At 47.1% G+C, this 21,105-nt stretch overlaps 1 protein-coding gene across 1 annotated transcript in view; it reads right to left on the reverse strand.

Annotated features, from left to right (window-relative positions):
- GRK6 (G protein-coupled receptor kinase 6) overlaps window positions 1-21,105 on the reverse strand; it is a 352,507-nt gene that overhangs the window by 12,922 nt on the left and 318,480 nt on the right. The gene's annotated exons all lie outside the window — the stretch shown is intronic.

Genomic DNA, 21,105 nt, shown 5'->3' on the forward strand with positions numbered 1-21,105 from the left:
AAAATCATAAGAACTTCACTTGCCTTCAAGCAGTCAGGACTGAGGACATTTACGTTAAAAAGTAAGGAGCAAATATCTATACTAGGGTATCTAACTGGAGGCTGTCTTTAAAGTGGTGGTGAAACTAATGGGAATTCTACATTTTATTAATATAGGAATTGTGAATATCTGAATGGTAAAGGCTCTAGGGGGCTGTTTCTGCTTTACCATTTATTTGTAAATGTGCTTAACCTCAGCTTTGGCTAGAGTGACCATGGTTCTTAAGGGCAGACTACACATGGGAGAAATTACAAGAAAGATGTGCTCTTGGTAAGGTTTTCAGACATCAACCACCTGCTCACCTTAATGAACTCCTACCAAGTCACTTTGTAAACTTTTTTTTGTAATATCAAATATACACTGTTCTCTCTTATGACAACCCTTAACCGGGTTTTCTAAATCACGTGCATGGACCTGGCTTACGACTATGTGCTGGCAAATGCTGACTATCCCTCATTCCTTAAGAGTCAATTGTGCTGAACATATGGTGAAATTCAGTTTAATATGACTGATGTTGCAAGCACTGATTAAGGAGCCTGCTCAGGGTTGAGGGAGCAGGGTGTTCCTTTCACCACCTACAGAATTTGTAAGGACTGATCTGAACAGGCATCCGATGAACCCAGAGATTTATCTGGCTAACACATAACTGATCTAGGTTGTTCAGCCAATTCACATTAATATACTGAAATCAATATACAAGGTGATTAAAACTTCGTTAACAGTCAGCCACACACTTCATCTTGGAAACAAAGATGACAAAAACATGTGAACCACTCCTTTATAGCACTTACTGCCGCCTTTTTCAGATGTGAAGTACATGTGTTATATTACTGAAAAGTCCCTGTCTTCAGGCATAAGCAGACAGGGAAAAGGACTCGGAAAATATTGTGATTTGAGGAACTCAAGCATATTTCACTCACAAAAGGCTAAACCAAAGCATGACTAAGTCATAACCAAAACCTTTATCTCGCAGAGAATAAGACTCACTCTAAACAGGGCAACATTCCAAGGTCTTCAAGCGAAAAGGAATATGCTACTTACCAGTATGCATCTGTTCTTGGCATGTAGAGCTGCAGATCTACACACTTTTGCATAGATTGCCATCTGATGTTGGGCCCGGATGTTTGCAGTATGTTTTTCCTCTTGGAAAGTCTTTGGAAGTCACGAGGTCGGTGACTCCTCCTTTGGATCGTATTGCGCATGGGCTTCGGCTCCATCCTCAGATTGTTTTTCGGCAGCAGGGAAAGATGGAGTGTAGTAACCATAGTGAAGAAACCCATGTGTGTTGTATCTAAATAAGATAGACTGGAACAGATACAGGTAGCCGGGGAGGCGGGTGGGCGTGTGTAGATCTGCAGGTCTACATGCCAAGAACAGATGCATACTGGTAAGTAGCATATTCCGTTCGAGGCATATGAGCTGCAGATTACACACTTTTGCATAGACTATATAGCTGTTCCCAACCTTAGCGGCGACCACCGGTATCTGTTGCAGTAGTTTGAAATAGTGTTTTCAGTACAGCCTGGCCCACACTAGCTTGTTGCTTGGTTTGCACATCTACACAATAGTGTTTAGTGAAAGTGTGCGGTGTTGACCATGTAGCTGCTTTGCAGATATCATCTAGTGGGATGTTCCCTAGAAATGCCATGGAAGCTCCTATCTTCCATGTAGAATGGGCTTTAGGGGGAACGGAAAGCGTTCGTTTTGCTTTGTGGTAGCAAATCTGGATGCATTTTACAATCCACCTACCTATCCCGGATTTTGAGATGGGGTTGCCCTTGTGTGGTGGAGAGAAAGAGACAAACAGTTGTTTGGTCTTTCGGAAAGGTTGTGTTCTCTGGATATAGTAAAGTAAGGCTCGTTTGACATCTAGCGTGTGCAGAGCCCTTTCTGCAACGGTCTGAGGTTGCGAGAAAAAGACTGGTAATTCTACAGATTGGTTTAGGTGAAAAGGGGAAATGACTTTAGGTAGGAATTTTGGGTTGGTATGGAGAGCAACCTTGTTCTTGTGCATTTGAAGAAAAGGTTCTTGTATGGTAAGTGCTTGTATCTCACTGACCCTTCTAAGGGAAGTGATGGCAACAAGGAAAGCTATTTTCCATGTGAGGAATTGCAATTCGCATTTATGCAAAGGTTCGAAGGGAGGCCCCATCAGCCTTGTGAGAACGATATTTAAGTTCCACACAGGTGAGGGTGGTACTCTGGGGGGAATTATTCTTTTGAGGCCTTCCATGAAGGCTTTAATGGCAGGTACTTTAAAAAGTGATAGGTGCTGCCTGTTTTGTAAGTAAGCTGCAATTGCTGCGAGGTGTAGCAGAATGGATGTATAGGCTAGATTACACCTTTGTAGGTCGAGTAAGTAGCATATGATGTGTTGTTAGACACGTCTAGAGGATTGATTGTGTTGTTATGGCAATAAACAACAAATCTTTTCCACTTGGCAGCATAGCAGGCTCTAGTGGTAGGGCGTCTAGCTTCTCGGATGACGTTCATACAGTCAGGGGGAAGGTTTAGGTACCCGAATTCTATGATTTCAGGAGCCAGATCGCAAGGTTGAGCTGAGCTGGGTCCGGGTGCCTGATCTCTCCATGGTTCTAGATTAGGAGGCATGGTGAGAGGTGTAGCTTTTGGTGTGGTACTACCGAGAGTTCCAGCAGCGTGGTGTACCACGGTTGTCTGGCCCACGTTGGAGCTACTAGGATCAGTGTGAGGGAGTGTTGTTGTAGCTTTCGCACCACTAATGGAATGAGTGGGAGAGGCGGAAAAGCGTACGCAAATTTGCGTGACCAGTTCATCCATATCGCATTTCCTTTGGACAATGGGTGTGGGTATCTGGCGGCGAAGCGTGGGCATTTTGTGTTTTCGTGGGTGGCGAAGAGGTCTATGTGCGGATGCCCCCACATTTGAAAGAACGGATGAAAAACCTGTGGGTGAAGTTCCCACTCGTGGATCTGTTGTGTCTGTCTGCTGAGCAGATCTGCCACGGTGTTTTGGACTCCTGGGACATGTTGAGCTAGGAGAAAGATTTTGTGGGGACTTGCCCATCTCCATATGTTCTGTGCTAATTGAGAGAGCTGTGGAGAGTGTGTGCCGCCTTGTTTTCGAATACAATACATGGCCGTCGTGTTGTCTGTGCGAATGAGGACTGCCTTGCCTGAAATCTGTGTTTGAAAAGATTTCAGGGCTAGAAAGATTGCTAGTTACTCCAGATGGTTGATATGGAGTAACTTTTGTTGCGGCGTCCATGTGCCCTGCACTGTGAGGTGTAATAGATGAGCTCCCCAGCCGGAGAGCGATGCGTCCGTTGTTAGTATTATTTGGGGAACCGGGTCCAGGAACGGTCGACCTTTGGAAAGGTTTGTGGTGTTCCACCACTGCAGAGAGCGATAGGTGCGACAGTCTACCAACACCAGATCTGTCAGTTGCCCCTGGGCCTGGTTCCATTGGTGTGCTAAGCACTCTTGGAGTGGACGCATCTGGAGTCTTGGGTGGGGCACTATAAAAATGCAAGAGGCCATCATCCCTATCAGTTGCATAAACACTCGTGCTGGAAGGGAGTGTTGAGGTATGAATTTTTGTCGCAAAGCATGAATGCTTGCAATCCTGGCCGGATTGGGGTAGGCTATTGCTTTTGAGGTGTCTATGGTGGCACCGAGGTATTGTTTTATGTGGGATGGTGTTCGCTGGTACTTTTGGTGGTTCACCGTAAAGCCTAGTTGGTGAAGTAGTTGGATTGTGTTGGCAGTATGGTGTACACATTGGTTGTATGAAGTGGCTTTTATCAGCCAATCGTCCAAGTATGGGAAGACGTGAATGTGCTGTCTTCTGAGGTGTGCTGCCACCTCCGCTAGGCACTTGGTGAATACCCGTGGTGCTGTTGTGACTCCGAACGGGAGCACTTTGAATTGGTAGTGTTGTCCATCCACTACAAAACTGAGGTACTTTCTGTGAGCATGGTGTACTGGAATGTGGAAGTATGCGTCTTTCAAGTCCAGTGTGGTGAGAAAGTCGTTCTGGGAGAGGAGCCGAAGTACCTGCTGAAGCGTTACCGTGTGAAAATGGTCTGAGTGTATGTATGTGTTTAGGGGCCGGAGATCTAGAGTAGGTCGTAGAGTCTCGTCCCTTTTTGGTATTAGAAAATATAGGGAGTAGACCCCCAAATTTTGTTGATTGACAGGAACGTGTTCTATTGCCTGTTTTTGTAGGAGGGAGATCACCTCCTGCTTTAGCAATGTCGAATGTTCTTGTGACATTGGGCGTTGCCTGGGTGGAATGTTTGGGGGGGGGGGGGGGGGGGGGGGTAGATGTTAATTCCAGGCAGTATCCTGACCAAATTATTTGGGTCACCCATTTGTCTGAGGTGATGGTCTCCCAGACATGAAGGAAATTTGTGAGTCTGCCCCCGACTGGAGTAGAATGGTCTGGGGGGAGGGGGGTGAAAGTCATTGGGTAGTAGGTGTGGCAGAACGGGCGTGGTTTGTTTTGCCTCTGCCCTTGTTGTTGTTACCTTACCCCTGTAGCCGCCTCTTTGGTAACCTTTTGTAAAGGTGGTCTGAGTAGGGGATTTATACGATGTGGACGCTGTGTCTGAGGAGTAGCCTCTGGATGCACTCCGAAAGGATGCGTGGCGAAAGGAGCGTCTGGGCGGGTGAGACTGTAAGGCCCCCATGGATTTTGCGGTATCCGTGTCCTTTTTCATCTTTTCTAAGGCCTCATCCACCTTTGGCCCGAATAGATGTTCCTGGTCAAATGGATGGTTAAGGATGGAGGCTTGTACTTCTGGTTTAAACCCAGATACCCTTAACCAAGCATGGCGACGGAGAAGGACTCTGGTGTTAATGGCCCTGGAGGCTGTGTCAGCTGTGTCTAGGGCACAACATATAGAGGTGTTTGTGATTGTTTTACCCTCTTGAATTAACTTGTTGGCTTTACTTTTATATTTTTCAGGGAGATGTTGCAATATGCTCTCTAATTCGTCATAATGAGCCCTGTCATATCTGGCCAGCAGTGCCTGAGTGTTTGCTATACGCCATATGTTGGCGGCCTGGGATGCTGTGCGTTTGCCTGAAGCATCTAGCAGTTTTGACTCCTTGTCAGGTGGTGGTGCATCACCTGACGCTTGTGAGTTTGCCCTTTTACGTGCCGTAGAGACCACTAAGGAATCTAGTGGCGCTGGTCCTCTGATGTAAGAGGGATCTGAGGGAGCAGGTTTGTACTTCTTTTCGATACGTGGGTTAAGGACCCTGGCTCTAACTGGGTCTTTAAAAACTTCTGCCACATGCTTTACCACCCCTTTGAGCATGGGCAGTATGGAGGTGGACCTCTGTGTAGTATCGAATGTGTCTAGGAGGAAATCTTCCTCCACAGGGTCATTATGCATGTCCCCCCCATGATAATGTGCTGCTCTGTGCAGAAGATGGTTAAACCCTAATGAATCTTGTGGTGGAGATGGTCTAGAAGGGTAAATATCATCTTGTGGGACGTTGGGGATATCTGGTATATGGTAATCGTGCCATGGATCTGGAGACCCTGTAGGGGTGGGGTCTTGTGGCACATCCACTGTATCATAATATGGGTCCCTGTGATCATCATCGTCTGGAGACGGAGTAGGAGAGCGATGAGGTGGGGGTGGAGGGGGTGGAGGTGGGGAAGGGGGTGGAGGAGGGGAAGGAGGAGGAGGGGAAGGTATTCTGAACGAAGAGGTAGCAGAGTCCTTCCTCTTTGGAGGTGGGGGTGGAGCAGGCTTCTCCAAATGTCTTTTTAGTAGAGAGTGTCAAATGTCCAGTTTTTGGATCCTTGGTGAGAGTTTTTGCAAGGGATCCGGTGTAAATAGCTCTGGTGAGGTAATTTGGTCAGTCGGCGCCGAAGCCGATGATTTTTTAGGTTTTTTCGTGCCGGTTTGGTATTTAGAACCCAGCTTGGGACCCTCCGATCTCTTGGTCGGCGCCGAAATGGGCTTTGGCTTGGAAGTGTCGGTGCCGGTGGCCTTGTGTGGTTTGGTCGGCACCGAAGACGGCGTTGGTGCCGAAGGGCTGGTTTCGACCCGAGGGCTTCGGTGTGGAGCTCGGTGTCGAGGTGGAGGCAGTTTTCTTTTTCGGTGCCGAAGTGTTTCTCGGCACCGCTGGCAGGCTGGCTCGAGCCGCCGGAAGGCTTACTTGGCTTCTTCAGCGGGCCCGAAGGTGGGGTGTGTGAAGCAGTGTCTCTGGTCATGCCTAGGCCCGGAGGCGAAGGCGTGACCGAAGCCTTTTTGGGTGTCGGCGCGGGTGTGGGAGGGGGCAGATTGGTACTCACGACCCTCTGCGCCGGGGTGATGTCCTCCACATCTGACTCGTCGGCCTCGGAAGCGCTGACGAGGTCCTCTTCGGTACGATGATGTTCTGGATCGTCGATGTCGTCTCCGAAGATGTTGACTGGAGTGTACGTCGAGGAGTGTGCCATGTTCCTTCTGGCTCTTCGGTCTCGAATAGTCTTTTTGGGTCGGAAAGACTTACAGGCCGGACAGTCTCGAGCCTCGTGTTCTGGGGAGAGGCAAAGGTTGCATACCTCATGAAGATCGGTGTGGGGAAATTTGGACCCACATCGAGGGCACTTTTTAAATGGAGTTCTTTCCATGAGCCCGGACCGAAGGCCGCCGTCGACGACTGGAACCGAAGGTTTGTGTCGATGAGGAAGCGCGTTGATTGAAGAGATCGTGTATCGAAACAATACAGCGATTGGGGTGAGGATTGCGCGTCGATCGTCGAACTGGAAGCTGTTCGGAACCGGAGCGCGAAGATCACATCCGAGCCCGATGGCGGAAAAAAACAACCTGAGGATGGAGCAGAAGCCCATGCGCAATACGATTCAAAGGAGGAGTCACCGACCTCGTGACTTCCAAAGACTTTCCAAGAGGAAAAACAAACTGCAAACATCCAGGCCCAACACCAGATGGCGATCTATGCAAAAGTGTGTAATTGGCAGCTCATATGCCTCGAACATACTATTTTGAGGCCCAAGGATGGACTGGGGGACCTAAACTCAGAGGGAAGTCACCAAAAGTACAACGCTACCTACAGTAAAGCTACCATGAAAATAGAAACAATGGCAAAATAACAGAGTAGCAGGCAGGAATTCTTCATCTATAGCCAAAAAGGTCAAAATGCATTTAAATATGGGAGCTAATGCCCATGGACCCATGACCAAAGGGAAGAAGTAAAGGAACTTTAAATGCCTCCCCACTTCAATTGTATTGGGACGTTGTCTAAGGAGGTTGGTACAAAGACAACCCTATTAGTCTACAGCCAACAATAATCAGATGCCTTGAACTGGAAATCTAAAACCTATGGCTTACAAAGCTTTCTATCCTTCGACTACACAAGGCTCTCTAAACAGCAGGAATACTGAACGCATTACAAATCGATGAAACAGCTGAATGGACAAGTACAATGAACCTGGCTATTACTGAACACGGGTAGAATACAATGGATACAAGCAACACTACTGGAATTGAGAGGTTAAATTCTCTTTTAATCCTGCCCAACCTAACACTTATATAACTAAGGAAACTTAGTTTGCTGTTCTGAAGCTTAATCTACCTAGGTCCCCCGACATACAAATAAAAAGTGATCCACTCAACTCCTGCAGAGAATGGGAACGACACCCAGCCTGTACCCCTTCCTCTAGGTCTCCAAAGCAGGGTGGCACGTCTGCTGCCACCCCAGCCAAGACAGTAAGAACAAAGAACAGACTACACACAACTTCGTTTGGGTGTTGGGTGCGTGGAGGGCAAACAGGGGAATGCATTAACCAATTAATTCGTTACTTTTCAGCGTTTTCCATTTTTGAGCTGTAAACCGCGCTATACGTGTCAAGTGCCATAGTAATAAAGTGGAGAATAATGATCACCCTTTATCACAGCGATAACTGAAGTTCCTTTATCCCTCTGTGAACTTAGTCCTTGTCCCTCTCACCTCCACTAACGCCCATCTGGTGCCAGCATTTCCCTGCATGTCCCACATGCTGGCACTGCCTTGAAGAGGCCCAAAATATCTCCCCGTTTGGGCCAAATGCTGCCAGGTACCACCAAGACATACCACCCCTATCCAAATGATGCTGTCCTGAATGCCCAAAAATCATTGCTACCCAATGTTTGCCAAATTACCTTGTTCGCATATCTAAATAAAGCGGAAATCCATTCAAATATCTTCCCTGCCCCAAAATACAGACAGCCACCCAAGAGTTACCTGTAAATCCTGATGTAATAACCTCAAATGGACCCCCCTTCCCACCTCATCATGACCGCCTTACAAGAATTATGAGCAGCTCTAATGTGGCAACTTATTAGCCGCAGACAAGCAAAGGGTGGGAGGGAGAGCAGACAAGAAGACAAGGAAAGGTGTGTTGAGCGCTTCTCTGGTAAAAGAGAAATGATGGTGTGCCAGTGTGCAGCAGCAGCAACAGCGAAGGACAAGCAAGGCCTTGACTGAGCCTGGACGAAACATGAACTCAAGTTTAGGCCTGCAGAAGGTGTCCGTTACTCCTCCCACATCTCTCTGTCTTAATAGCACCATGCTTTGATTTAGGCGCCAGCCTTTCAGAAGCCATCACAATTTCTAGAGAAAGAAAACAGCCCCAGTGGGGAAGAGCATGAGACATGCAAAGAAAGCATGCAAGAACATCATTGAAACAAGATGAGTAAGGGCTCCCCTGAAAACCAAGTGAGACAAGCAGCTACTGCACGAAAACATCCAAGAAATGCAACAGGAGTTGGGATTGTGCATGGAGGTCGTTGAAGTGGGAACTGCAGTATTGTGGAAAAAAAACCAAGGAAACGAGACACCAACAGGAGTGTGTTAGACAACCCAGAAAGTAAGGGATCAGCAGGGGGCGCGCAACACCACACATGAAACACTGTGCATGCATATATTGTATAACTCAAATATACTCAAAAAATTGTTACAAAAGAATTGACTTTAGGTATGTTTTGGGTGGTGGTCCTGACTAAAAGACAGTCCAGCAAACCAAAACATTTTGTTGCTGAATTTTGATAGGGTCCCCAACCCAATCACTAACAGGCAGAATTGTGAAAAGCATGTGAATTAAGAAGACATTTCATGCTGCAAAGAGATAGGTCAACAGTAAAACTACAAAAAACACAATTATGATAGTGTTAACGCGGCTTCAATTAAAAATGACTGACATTCTTTATTGCTATGTTATGTGTATTTGTAAAGTGCACTATTCCCCACAAGGGTATCCTGGGACTGAGCAGGTGTGTGTGTCTAGCCCAGACTATGGTAGGTTGGTTAATTGAAAAGCAGGTCATTGGTACTTCTGGTGACTAAACATGCATAATTATTGTGAGTGTTGTTCCATTCATTCTTAAAACAAAGCTGCACACACAATAAAACCACAAGAAAAGCCTGGACAGAAAAGAAAAAACAGGCTACCTTCTCAATCTGCACCCCTACTGCGGAGATCTCATATCTAAAGGGCTAAAGCACTAATAGTCGATGTCCATCGCATTGACAACTTTCGGTGGACACATGCTACATATATATCTATAGAGATAGATGGATAGAGGGAGAGAGAGATGGATAGAGGGAGAGAGAGATGGATAGAGGGAGAGAGAGATGGATAGAGGGAGAGAGATAGAGGGAGAGATAGATGGATAGAGGAGAGAGAGAGAGAGAGAAAGAGAGAGAGAGAGAGAGAGAGAGAGAGAGAGAGAGAGAGAGAGAGAGAGAGAGAGAGAGAGAGAGAGAGAGAGAGGAGAGAGAGAGAGAGAGAGAGAGAGAGAGAGAGAGAGAGAGAGAGAGAGAGAAAGAGAGAGAGATTCAGGTATACGCGATAATCTGAAAATGTTACGCCAAAATATTTAACGTGGTCTGGCCAAAAGGCATTAAACAGTGCTTACAGTTGACATGGGATGGAATCATGGTGAACTCAACGGGGAGGTGATAAACACACCTGATGCTGCTTTGAAGATTGCTAGTCCTTGACAAACTAGTTCAAAAGACAAGCCACCGGGTAACAGAAAAACAAAACTGTTAATGAGCTGTACCAATAGTTTTGCAACATAGACTGTTCTGAAGTCACATAGTTTGCTTACGTTTGCCATCTAGTGGTTGAATGGAAAATCCATTACAAAAAAAAGTCCGCGTGAGAGTTGAGACTGGGTGCGCATCTGTTGCGAGATCCCTGTGTGACGTCCCGGCATGAAGCTAGCTTCAGATTGCGTCCTGGGTGCATCACTTTCCCCACTGATCCAAAAATACAACTACTGAGAATACAACTACGCCAAACGAGGAAAATACTAAGGTACCAAAGGCAAGGAAGTAAAGGAACTTACAATGCCGCCCACTTCTATTGTTGTAAGGGACAGGGCTTGTTTTTGGCGTAAAGGAGAAGGTGGGGGTTAAGCGGGTGATCAAAGGTGGTTTGTGCTAGGGACAGAGATAAACGTAAGCTTAAGGCTGCTGGGGACAGTTGTGGCGCCAGGGTTATGGTTAAAGATGAGCATTATGGGTTGGTAGTATGCTTACATGTGAATAATCAGTTGCAGAGCTCCACCTCACACGCAGCATGGACGGGTCACAGAAACGCCTATTTAAACCACCCTCAAAGCTGCAAAGCTAATACACCCATTAACTCGGTTTGCCTTTGCAGAGTGATTCGGGTGCAGATTCAAATGCACCGAGTAGATGAGCAAGTGAATATCAAGCAATTGACGGGTCTGAGCTACGGGCGGTAGGAAGTTTTGTTTATAAAACCTCAGTGGGACATCGGTTTCAATACAGTCGTGTTTGGGTCCAGCATGTGTTCAGCTTTAAGTGTCTGTCCTGCAGATACAGGAGAGGCATGTTGTGCTCTAATGCTGCCGCTGCCTCCTGTGTTCTTGTAGACTGTTTGCTGGGTTTTATTAGTAAAGGTATTCGAGAATACTAGTAAAATGTGTGTATGCAACTGAGAATCCGTTTTGGTAATCCAGACAAGCTCCCTGCCGTTCCCTCGCTTTTACTCACAAATACAACGTTCTACATTCTCCAACCACTCTCTGCAAATCTGCGGTGCACAGAGTTCCTCCGGCTCTAGTTTGTTGATTGAAGAAATTTAGTAGTCCAACAGATTGATTTCTACGGGTCTATTGCTAATGTTAACAACTCACTACCTTTTCTAGAACGAGGTGATTGCTTCTAAAATGCCACCTTTCACAATAGACGTGCCAAGTTACATCTGCGCATAGGTTGGAAGTCTCAGTAACTGAGTTGGCGCTGCGTTTCAATGCCAAGGAATTCCAAGGTTCTTCAATTCTTTTGATATCCTCCGAAATGTCTCAACCACTGACATCCCAAACAAAGAACTATTAGACTCTGCCTTTCTGTGTACTTTTAATGTCATTAGGTTTACTTTATTGGTGAAATGCAACATGCATGCCTGTGACATATATACAGGAGAAGCTTTTTCACATAATGCACGTTTCAAAACGTTTTTATTTCAGAGAGCAACACCATCTGCTGCCTAGCATTCTGAACTTCTTGGCTGCTGCCGCACTTCTCTTTCTGAGACAGAGGGACATCTGCATTCTAAGTCCCCAGGAGCTGTGCTGCAGAGCTTCATGGACTTTGGATTGATGTGAAGGTGCCTTTCACCTTTGTGAGCTTCCAGGGCGGTGCAATGAAAACCTTCTCAAACTGTGAAATCACTCTTTTGAGGTGCAATCGGTTTTATTGGCATGTTCGATGTCTGCATCTTCTGAACTACAAAATACGCATTTGGTAGAAGAGTAAGCAAAAAGGAATATGCTACTTACCAGTATGCATCTGTTCTTGGCATGTAGAGCTGCAGAGCTACACACTAAGGATAAGATCGCCATCTGGTGTTGGGCTCGGATGATTGCAGGTGGTTGTTGTCTTCGGAAGAAGTCTTTGGTCACGAGATAGGTGACTCCTCCTCTGGACAACAGTGCGCATGGGCATCCACTCCATCCTCAGATTGTTTTTCGCCATGATGGGAAATGATGGAGTGTATAAGAAGTAAAGAGAAAGGATGTCCATGTGTAGTGTCTAATTAAGACAATGCTGGAACAGATACAGGTCCCGGGAAGGCGGGTGGGCGTGTGTGGCTCTGCAGCTCTACATGCCAAGAACAGATGCATACTGGTAAGTAGCATATTCCGTTCGAGGCATATGAGCTGCAGATCACACACTAAGGATAGACTATATAGCAGTGTCTCCCCTAGCGGTGGTCACCTGTATCCGTTGCAGCAGTTTGGAATAGAGTTTTTAGGACAGCTTGGCCTACTGAAGCTTGTTGTTTGGATTGCACATCGACACAGTAGTGCTTAGTGAAGGTATGTGTAGTAGACCATGTGGCTGCTTTGCAAATGTCTTCTAAGGGGATGTTCCCTAAGAATGCCATAGAAGCCCCTATTTTACGCGTGGAGTGCGCCCTAGGGGGAACTGTAAGAGCACGTTTAGCTTTTTGGTAACATATTTGGATTCATTTAACTATCCACCTGGCTATACCCGATTTTGAAATAGGGTTGCCTTTATGTGGTGGAGCGAAAGCAACAAACAGTTGCTTGGTTTTTCGAAAAGGTTTGGTTCTGTCGATGTAATAAAGCAAGGCTCTTTTTACATCTAAGGTATGAAATGCCCTCTCAGCTACTGAGTCTGGATTAGGGAAGAGGACTGGCAGTTCGACTGACTGGTTTAGATAGAAAGGGGAGATGACTTTAGGGAGGAATTTTGGATTTGTCCTAAGAACCACTTTGTTACGATGTAGTCGTAGGAAGGGTTCTTCAAGAGTTAAGGCTTGTATTTCACTTACTCTTCGCAGGGATGTGATTGCGACAAGGAAAGCCACTTTCCATGTTAGGAACTGCAGTTCGCATTTGTGCATTGGTTCAAATGGGGGACCCATGAGCCTTGTAAGAACAATATTAAGGTTCCACACTGGTGAAGGTGGTAATCTTGGAGGAATAATTCTTTTAAGACCTTCCATAAATGCTTTAATGGCTGGTACCTTAAAGAGAGACAGGTGTTGCCTATTTTGCAAGTAGGCTGCTAATGCCGCTAGATGTAGACGTATAGAGGAATACGCTAAATTGCATCTTTGCAAGTGTAGTAAATAGCAAATGATGTTTTGGATGGACGCATCAAGTGGACGCATGTCATTGTTAGTGCAGTAAAAGGCAAATCTTTTCCATTTTGCGGCATAACACACACGCCCTAGTAGTAGGTCTTCTGGCTTCTTTTATGATATTCATACAGTCTGGAGGAAGGTTGAGGTATACGAACTCTAAGACTTCAGGAGCCAGATTGCCAAGTTCAGAGTTTGCGGATCTGGGTGTCTGCTTTCTCCATGGTTCTGGGTTAATAGAGCCGGGGAGAGACGCAATTTTTGATGTGGAACTAGAGATAGTTCCAGAAGTGTGGTGAACCAGGGTTGACGTGCCCAAGTGGGAGCTACTCGGATGAGCGTTAGCGACTGTTGTTTCAGTTTGCGTACCACAAATGGAATGAGTGGGAGAGGCTGAAAAGCGTACGCAAATCTGCCTGACCAGTTCATCCATATCGCATTGCCCTTTGACTGTGGGTGTGGAAATCTGGCGGCGAAGGTTGGGCATTTTGTGTTTTCTTGTGTGGCGAACAGGTCTGGTTGTCCCCACTTTTGGAAGAATGGGAGTAGGACTTTGGGGTGTAATTCCCATTCGTGGATTTGCTGTGTGTGGCGACTTAGGAGGTCGGCAACCTGGTTCTGAACCCCTGGGAGGTGTTCTGCTAGCAGGTAGATGTTTTGGGGAATCGCCCATCTCCAGATGTTGTGGTGCAAGTTGGGACAGTTGTAGAGAATGTTTCCCCCCCTGCTTCTGTATGTAATACATTGTGGTCATGTTGTCCGTGCGGATGAGGACAGTTCTGTTTTTTAGATGCACTTGGAAGGATTTGAGTGCTAGGAACAGCGCCAGAAGTTCTAGGTGATTGATGTGGAGCTGTTTTTGTTGAGTGGTCCACCTGCCCTGAGTGGTGTGTTGAAGGAGGTGGGCTCCCCACCCTGTGAGAGATGCGTCGGTGGTCAGCACAACTTGTGAAAGAGGCTCGAAGAACGGCCGCCCTTTGGACAAGTTGATGGTGTTCCACCACTTAAGTGAACGAAGTGAGCGGCTGTCCACCAACACCAGATCGGTAAGTTGTCTGTGGGCCTGATTCCACTGTTGTGCTAGACATTCCTGTAAGGGACGCATTTGAAGGCGTGCGTGGGGTACTATGGAGATGCATGACGCCATCATGCCTAAGAGTTGCATGAACTCTCTTGCTGGAAGAGAGTGTTGTGTTTGAAATTTTTTGATGAGATTTTGTATGTTGGCTATCCTGGCTGTGCTGGGATAAGCTATGGCCTTGGATGTATCTATGGTGGCTCACAGGTATTGATATACGTGGGAGGGCTGTAGTTGAGATTTGGGATAGTTGATTGTAAATCCCAAGTTGTGTAGGGTTTGAATAGTGCGGTGAGTGTGGAGAACGCATTTGTTGAGAGTATTGGCTTTTATGAGCCAATCGTCCAGATAGGGGAAGACATGGATTTGTTGTCTCCTGAGATGCGCTGCCACAACTGCTAATCATTTGGTGAATACCCTGGGTGCGGTTGTTACTCCGAATGGGAGAACTGTAAACTGATAGTGCTGACAGTCTACCACGAATCGTAGATACTTCCTGTGCGCAGGATGCATAGGGATGTGAAAATATGAGTCTTTGAGGTCCAAGGTGGCAAGGAAGTCGCCTTGTTGAAGTAATGGAAGGACCTGCTGGAGAGTGATCATGTGGAAGTGGTCTGATTGTATATACTGGTTTAGTAGTCTGAAGTCTAGTATGGGTCTTAAGGTCTTGTCCTTTTTGGGAATGAGGAAGTATAGGGAATATACTCCTGTGCCCTGATGTTGGAGTGGAACTGGTTCTATTGCGTGTTTTTGAAGCAAAGACTGAATTTCCTGTTTGAGGAGCGTGAGGTGGTGAGACGACATGGGACGGTGTTTGGGTGGTATGTTTGGGGGGGTGTTTAGGAGTTCGAGGCAGTAGCCAGACTGGATAATTTGTCTTACCCACTTGTCTGTTGTGATGGAATTCCAGACAGGTAGGAACTGTTGAAGCCTTCCCCCGACCGGAGTGGAATGGTCTTGGGGGAGTGGTGGTAAGTCACTGTTTAGTGGCGGTAGAGGTGCGGGTGTTGTTGTTGCCCCGTCCTCGGCCTTTGGTATTATTTCCTCTGTAACCTCCTCTAAAATATCCTCTGTTAGGGGATGTTTGACCTGATGCTTTGAAGGTGGAAGAGGTGTCTGTTCCCACATTTTTGGAGACCCCTCTATAAAAGGAGCGACGAAAGGAGCCTCTGGCTTGAGGAGACTGTAATGCTCCCATTGATTTGGCAGTCTCATTATCTTTCTTCATTTTTTCTAATGCAGGGTCTACTGCGGGTCCGAATAGTTGCTACTGATTAAAGGGTTGAGCAAGAATGGTGGTTTGTACTTCCGGCTTAAAGCCGGAAATGCGGAGCCATGCGTGGCGTCTAAGCAATACGCTTGTGTTGACTGCCCTAGAGGCGGTGTCCGCTGCGTCTAATGCACATTTGATGGAGGCATTTGATATTAGTTTGCCCTCTTGGCCTGGGATTTGTATTGATCAGGCAGGTGTTGCAAAAGGTCCTCTAGTTGATCATAATGAGCCCTATCATAGCGAGCCAATAGGGCCTGTGTATTGGCAATACGCCAGTGGTTAGCAGCTTGTGCGGCAACCCTTTTGCCGGAAGCCTCCAAGAGTTTAGACTCTTTGTCTGGGGGCGGTGTGTCTCCGGTTGTTTGGGAGTTCGCCCGCTTTCTGGCATTTGACACGACTAGAGAGTCTAAGGGGAGTTGCGCTTTGATGTACGCAGGATCCTGTGGTGCCGGTCTGTATTTTTTTTCTATCCGGGGGGTTAAGAACCCTGGCCCTAACAGGGTCTTTAAAAACCTCAGTGGCGTGCTTTATCACTCCCTTAATCATGGGTATAATGTGAACGTTTTTTTGCGACTGCTCAAAGGTGTCGAGGAGAAAATCTTCCTCAGGTGTGTCTGTGTGCATAGTGATGCCATGAAACAGTGCCGCCCTGTTTATAAGCTGACCAAACCCTAAATGGTCATCAGGAGGGGAGGGTTTCGAGGGGTATGGAGTGGGATCAGGCATGTCAGGCATAGGGTAAGCCCAGTCATCTATGGGTGCCGTGTCCGGGAGTGTAAAGGGATCAGTAGGATCAGTGGGATCATTAAAGAAATCCGGGTCTCCCCCTCCCCCTAAATCATCATCATCCTGTGGAGGTGGTGTGTGAGAAGGAGATGGTAGAGGAGAAGGCGGTGGGGGGGATGGGATAGGAGGTAATATAGGAGAGGAAGGACGTATGGGTGAAGTGGCACAGTCCTTCTTCTTTAGAGGAGCTGGAGGATGTGTTGTGTCCAGCTTCCTTTTCTTGTATGGCACCGCAGTTACATGTCCGGTTTTAGGATTGATGTAAATGCGTTTTTGCGTTGGATCTGGCAGAAAAAGTTCCTCAGTGTCCGATGGTGGCTTTGGCGCCGACTTTTTGGGTTCCGATCTGGGTTTTGTGAGATCGGCAGGTTCTTTGTGCACTTTTTTCGGCACCGAGGATGTCTTTGGTGCCGAAGAACTTTTCGGTGCCTAAGGATCTTTCGGTGCAGACGAACCTTTTGGTGCCGGTGGAGACCTCGGCTCCGAAGAACGTTTCGGTGCCGGTGTAGGCGTCGGTGCCGAGTGACGTTTCGGTGCCGATGGAGATTTCGGCCTCGGAGCCTGCTTCGGTGCCGAAGGTATTGTAGGCACAATAATATGAGGTTTGCTCGAGCCCGAGCCACCTGCAGGCTTAGTTTTCTTCGGAGCCGGGCCCGGGGCTTCTGAAGATGATTTTGGATCGCGACTGGGCCCAGCTGGCAGAGTCTTGACCAATGTCTTTTTTGGTGGGGTTGGGGTAGGGGAGCTGGTACTCACAGGCTGCCCCGGATCAGAATCGTCGGCCTCGGACACGATCTGGAGGTCTTCGGAATCGTCGTCAGGGACATCCTGTGCAAAGATGTCTTCTGGTTCCGGAACCGATTTGGCCATGATATGGCGTCGAGCTCTTCGGTCCCGGATAGTTTTCTTCAAATGGGATGCGGCGCAGGCTGGACAGCTGGATTCGTTGTGGTCTGGTGAGAGGCACAAATTACAGACCTCGTGGTGATCACTGTGGGGGAACTTTGCTCCACATTGGGGGCATTTTTTAAAGGGTGTCCTTTCCATCAGCCGCGTCCGGATCCGGTCCGATGGGATTTCGACGTAGAGTTATACATTTTTGAGAGTTGTGTGATTGCTAGAAGTTTTCTGCTGGAGCGGAAAAAAGTTCATCCGAACCCAATGGCGGAAAAAAACAATCTGAGGATGGAGTGGATGCCCATGCGCACTGTTGTCCAGAGGAGGAGTCACCTATCTCGTGACCAAAGACTTCTTCCGAAGACAACAACAACCTGCAATCATCCGAGCCCAACACCAAGATGGCGATCTTATCCTTAGTGTGTGATCTGCAGCTCATATGCCTCGAACTTAATGTTACAGACTAGAGTATGGAGAATCACGTGTACTTGAATGTTTAATCGTGGCATTTCACGATTCTTTTGTCGAGAATAAAACGTCAGGTGCTCAGTAGTGCATGGCACTTGAGTTCTTTAAACTCCAGATTCTTTAATATTGCAGCTTCACACGTTGGCTGTAAAGTTTTACAAGCCCGTGCAGAGTTATTCCTCGTTTCGTTTCACATGCATGTGCTACATCTCTCGTCCTTCCTGTGATAACTGGAGTGAGTATATTCCTTCAGGATTCCACTGCATTGAATCATTATGGCACCTTCCTGCATATTGCCATCTAAGAGGACTTTACCACGAATCCGAAGGTTATCCGTTCCAGTACATTTATGTGCAAGAATATTGCTAAGCTTTGCACATACTCTCCCGCCCTGCGAGGGATGGATCCCTTTTAATCATCAGCGCGGAAAGTGAATATATACAAACTCTCCCAAGGGAGGACATCCACATATACAAACTCTTGAAGAAAATTACCAACTTGTAGACAAAAGTCACTCAATCATCCAAAGCTACAACATCAGTCTGTGAACATTGTTAGTGCAGTGATTCTTGCACTGGTTTAGGAGCAAACTGGCATGCACAATTAGCTTAATACAGGACACCAGTATTCCCAACAAATGCATCACTGCATAGACTGTCAGACTCGGGCATCTATCTGGTAGAGGGTAATCTGCTTGGAGGATGAATCACTGAGTTAAAGATGCCAATATGCTCTTTGTGTAGAATGGCCAAAGTGTCTTCTTGAATCGCGTTTAAATTGTGATTTTGGATGGTTAGCACACACTCCAACATGTAGAGTACCTGTTCTGTCTGCTTTTTACTTGGCTCGCACCTTTTCCAAAACTCCCTCTTAAAAGCTATTCATTCAGGTATAGCTTATAACACACAACGTACACTGTGAGCTGATTTTATGCCAAATGGTAGGAGAGAGAACTGGGATTTGTTTGTCTTGTGATACTCAGTTCATGTTTTCAATAGGTCTCCTTCTATCTTTGATGGTTTTCATACAGAGTATCAGAGTCTTTAACTTAGAGTTCAGTTGTCTGATGTACACCATAGGACCCAGTGTTCCTCCTCCTTAAGGGGTCCAGGAAACAGATTACACGCATCTTCCCCTTTCCTGAGTTGGGCATTTGTTCCCATGCTCCATTTGGCTGGCAGTGCAGTAACTCCTGGCAGAGTTAATGTTTTAGTGGCTTGTATTTCTCTGTGTTACTGCCCCTAGGATACCATCAGCCATGTGTCCTAGGTGATACCTTGACACTATTCCTAAAGACCCTTGGCTGGGGGGGATGTGATCAGTGTAAGCATTAGGAGGCCACCTCCTCCTTTTGCTCATTCTTACCCCGCTTGTATGTCCTCCTCCGCAGTGAGGTGGGGTTGTAGGCGGTTGATAGGTTTGCCTCGGTCCTGCAGACACTGCCTTGGAAACGTATGGCTGGACTTCAACTCTTTGCCAGTTTTCTTATTGTTCGTGCACCACAGAGCACGTGGTACAAGTTTTCTTTCCAGTCTTCTATGAAGCCATCAAAGGGCACGTTTTGTAGCTGTGGTTGGATCTGAAACCTAAACAAGGATACCAGAGCCAAGTGATGAGCTTAAACCGTAGTCCCATAGTGACTTCCCCTATAGGATTTCTTACTGGTCCAAGCACGTCGTAATCTTTTTGTTGAGAAATTCTGCTCCTTTCTGCATTCCTCTGATTTTATTTCAGCAATGCTCTTGTTGAAGATGTTAGAGAGCCCCATGTCAGTTTCTATTCTGACTGCATGAAGTGCAACGTTGCAGTTTCTGGCACTATGTCTGAGGAGGTATGCCCTTCCCAGGGCTTAATTTGTGCCGGTGCTTTCCGGTGCTTAGCACCGGCACTTATTTATCAGGGCCGGGTCTACATAACAGTACGTGTCTGCAACTCTGCACGTCATATCGCAATGTGTATGACAGTATATATAATTAAATTACCTCAATGACTCACATACTGGTCCACTTATTTACTGCATGAATGAATCCATAATGTAGATCAGATTGTGAGTGACGTGATGATCACAATCCATATTTTAAAATTGCTTTCTTTAGTTAGGCGGCAGCCCTTTCCGGTGGGCGGGACACTGATTGGGCAGAGACAGGGGACTGGTTTTAGTTCTGCGGAGTTAGGGCTGTGTGGCAGGCAGCGTGCTAGATTTCTTTCAAAATGCCTCGCAAGCACGCACGCACCGGTCCCCACCACGAGTCATCAGTGGTTGAGGCAGTTCTGGGTTGAGGTGGTTAGCCCGCCCGGCCCTGACGTCGTCGTAGTGCAGGCAGCAGCTGCAGCCTGGCCTAGGCCGCCTAGCGAATATAAAGGCAGGCCAATGCTCGGCCGCCCACCACCAGGGCAGTAACCGTAAGTAACAGCCTTAAATAATATAATAAGAAATTAAATTACCGAAGCTGTTGTTTTTGGGGGGGGGGGTCATGACCTTGTGGGTGGCGTGACATGACGGTAACCATCATCGGGTGGCAGTAGCTTCGGTTTCACATGAAGTCCGTGGTTCAGTAAGTTAAAGCGGGTCGCGCAGCCCTGCAGGGCACTGGCCCCTGTCCTTCTCCTCTTTCCAGCCTTCTCCCGTCTGTCCTGCTCCGGGCCAGGCAGTGGCATTGTAGTGGTCAGGTGCCCCGTGCCTGATGCCGGAAGCATGATTGCTGAGGGCAGGCCTTGGACTCGTCACTCGGTTGTTCACTTAACAGTTCACTTAATATGCATGAACTCCGAAGTGAGTGAAATACCGAGTGACGATTCCCAGACCTGGCCTGAGCAATCCTGCCTCCGGTGCCGGGCACCGTGTGCTTGTGCAAGTATAATGCCTCTGCCCGGTCCGGGCCAGGCCAGGAAGAGAAGGCTGGAAGAAGGGCAGGGGCCATGCAGTGCCTTTAACTTTACTTAACCCCAGACTTTAGCAGCGCGGCTGCGTGGCCTAGTCTCAAACAAATTGGGGGCTGCCTCACACGCACAATACTTGTAGTCTATTTAGAAGCACCAGCAAGTCCACAGTGCACGATTTATGTTGACGGCATCACACCTCACTCATCATGCATACAGATTTTATTCTGATCTTTTTCTGCACTACGTTACTGAAAAAAGAAATTGCACGGCGTCCCATTTTTCTCTGCGTTTAAAATGTTTGTGCAACGTGACCACCAAACAATGTATGTATTCTGTGGCAGCAAAAATTGCGCAAAATAAATAGAGCTTCATTTCTACAGTTCTAGAAGTTTTCACATCAGTCAATCTGTCCCATGTCATGGGTCCGTCTTTCAGACATTTATACAAAATGTGTGCCCATTGAGGTGCGCGCAGCTTGGGGGTCCAGACATTGTGAGATTAAAGCTAGCGGTGCTAGATGAGTTAAAGGCCACACTTGTGGTGTAACCTCGAGATACCC

This window comes from Triturus cristatus, chromosome 7 (assembly GCF_964204655.1).
Source record: "Triturus cristatus chromosome 7, aTriCri1.1, whole genome shotgun sequence".
NCBI classification, from domain to species: Eukaryota; Metazoa; Chordata; class Amphibia; order Caudata; family Salamandridae; genus Triturus; species Triturus cristatus.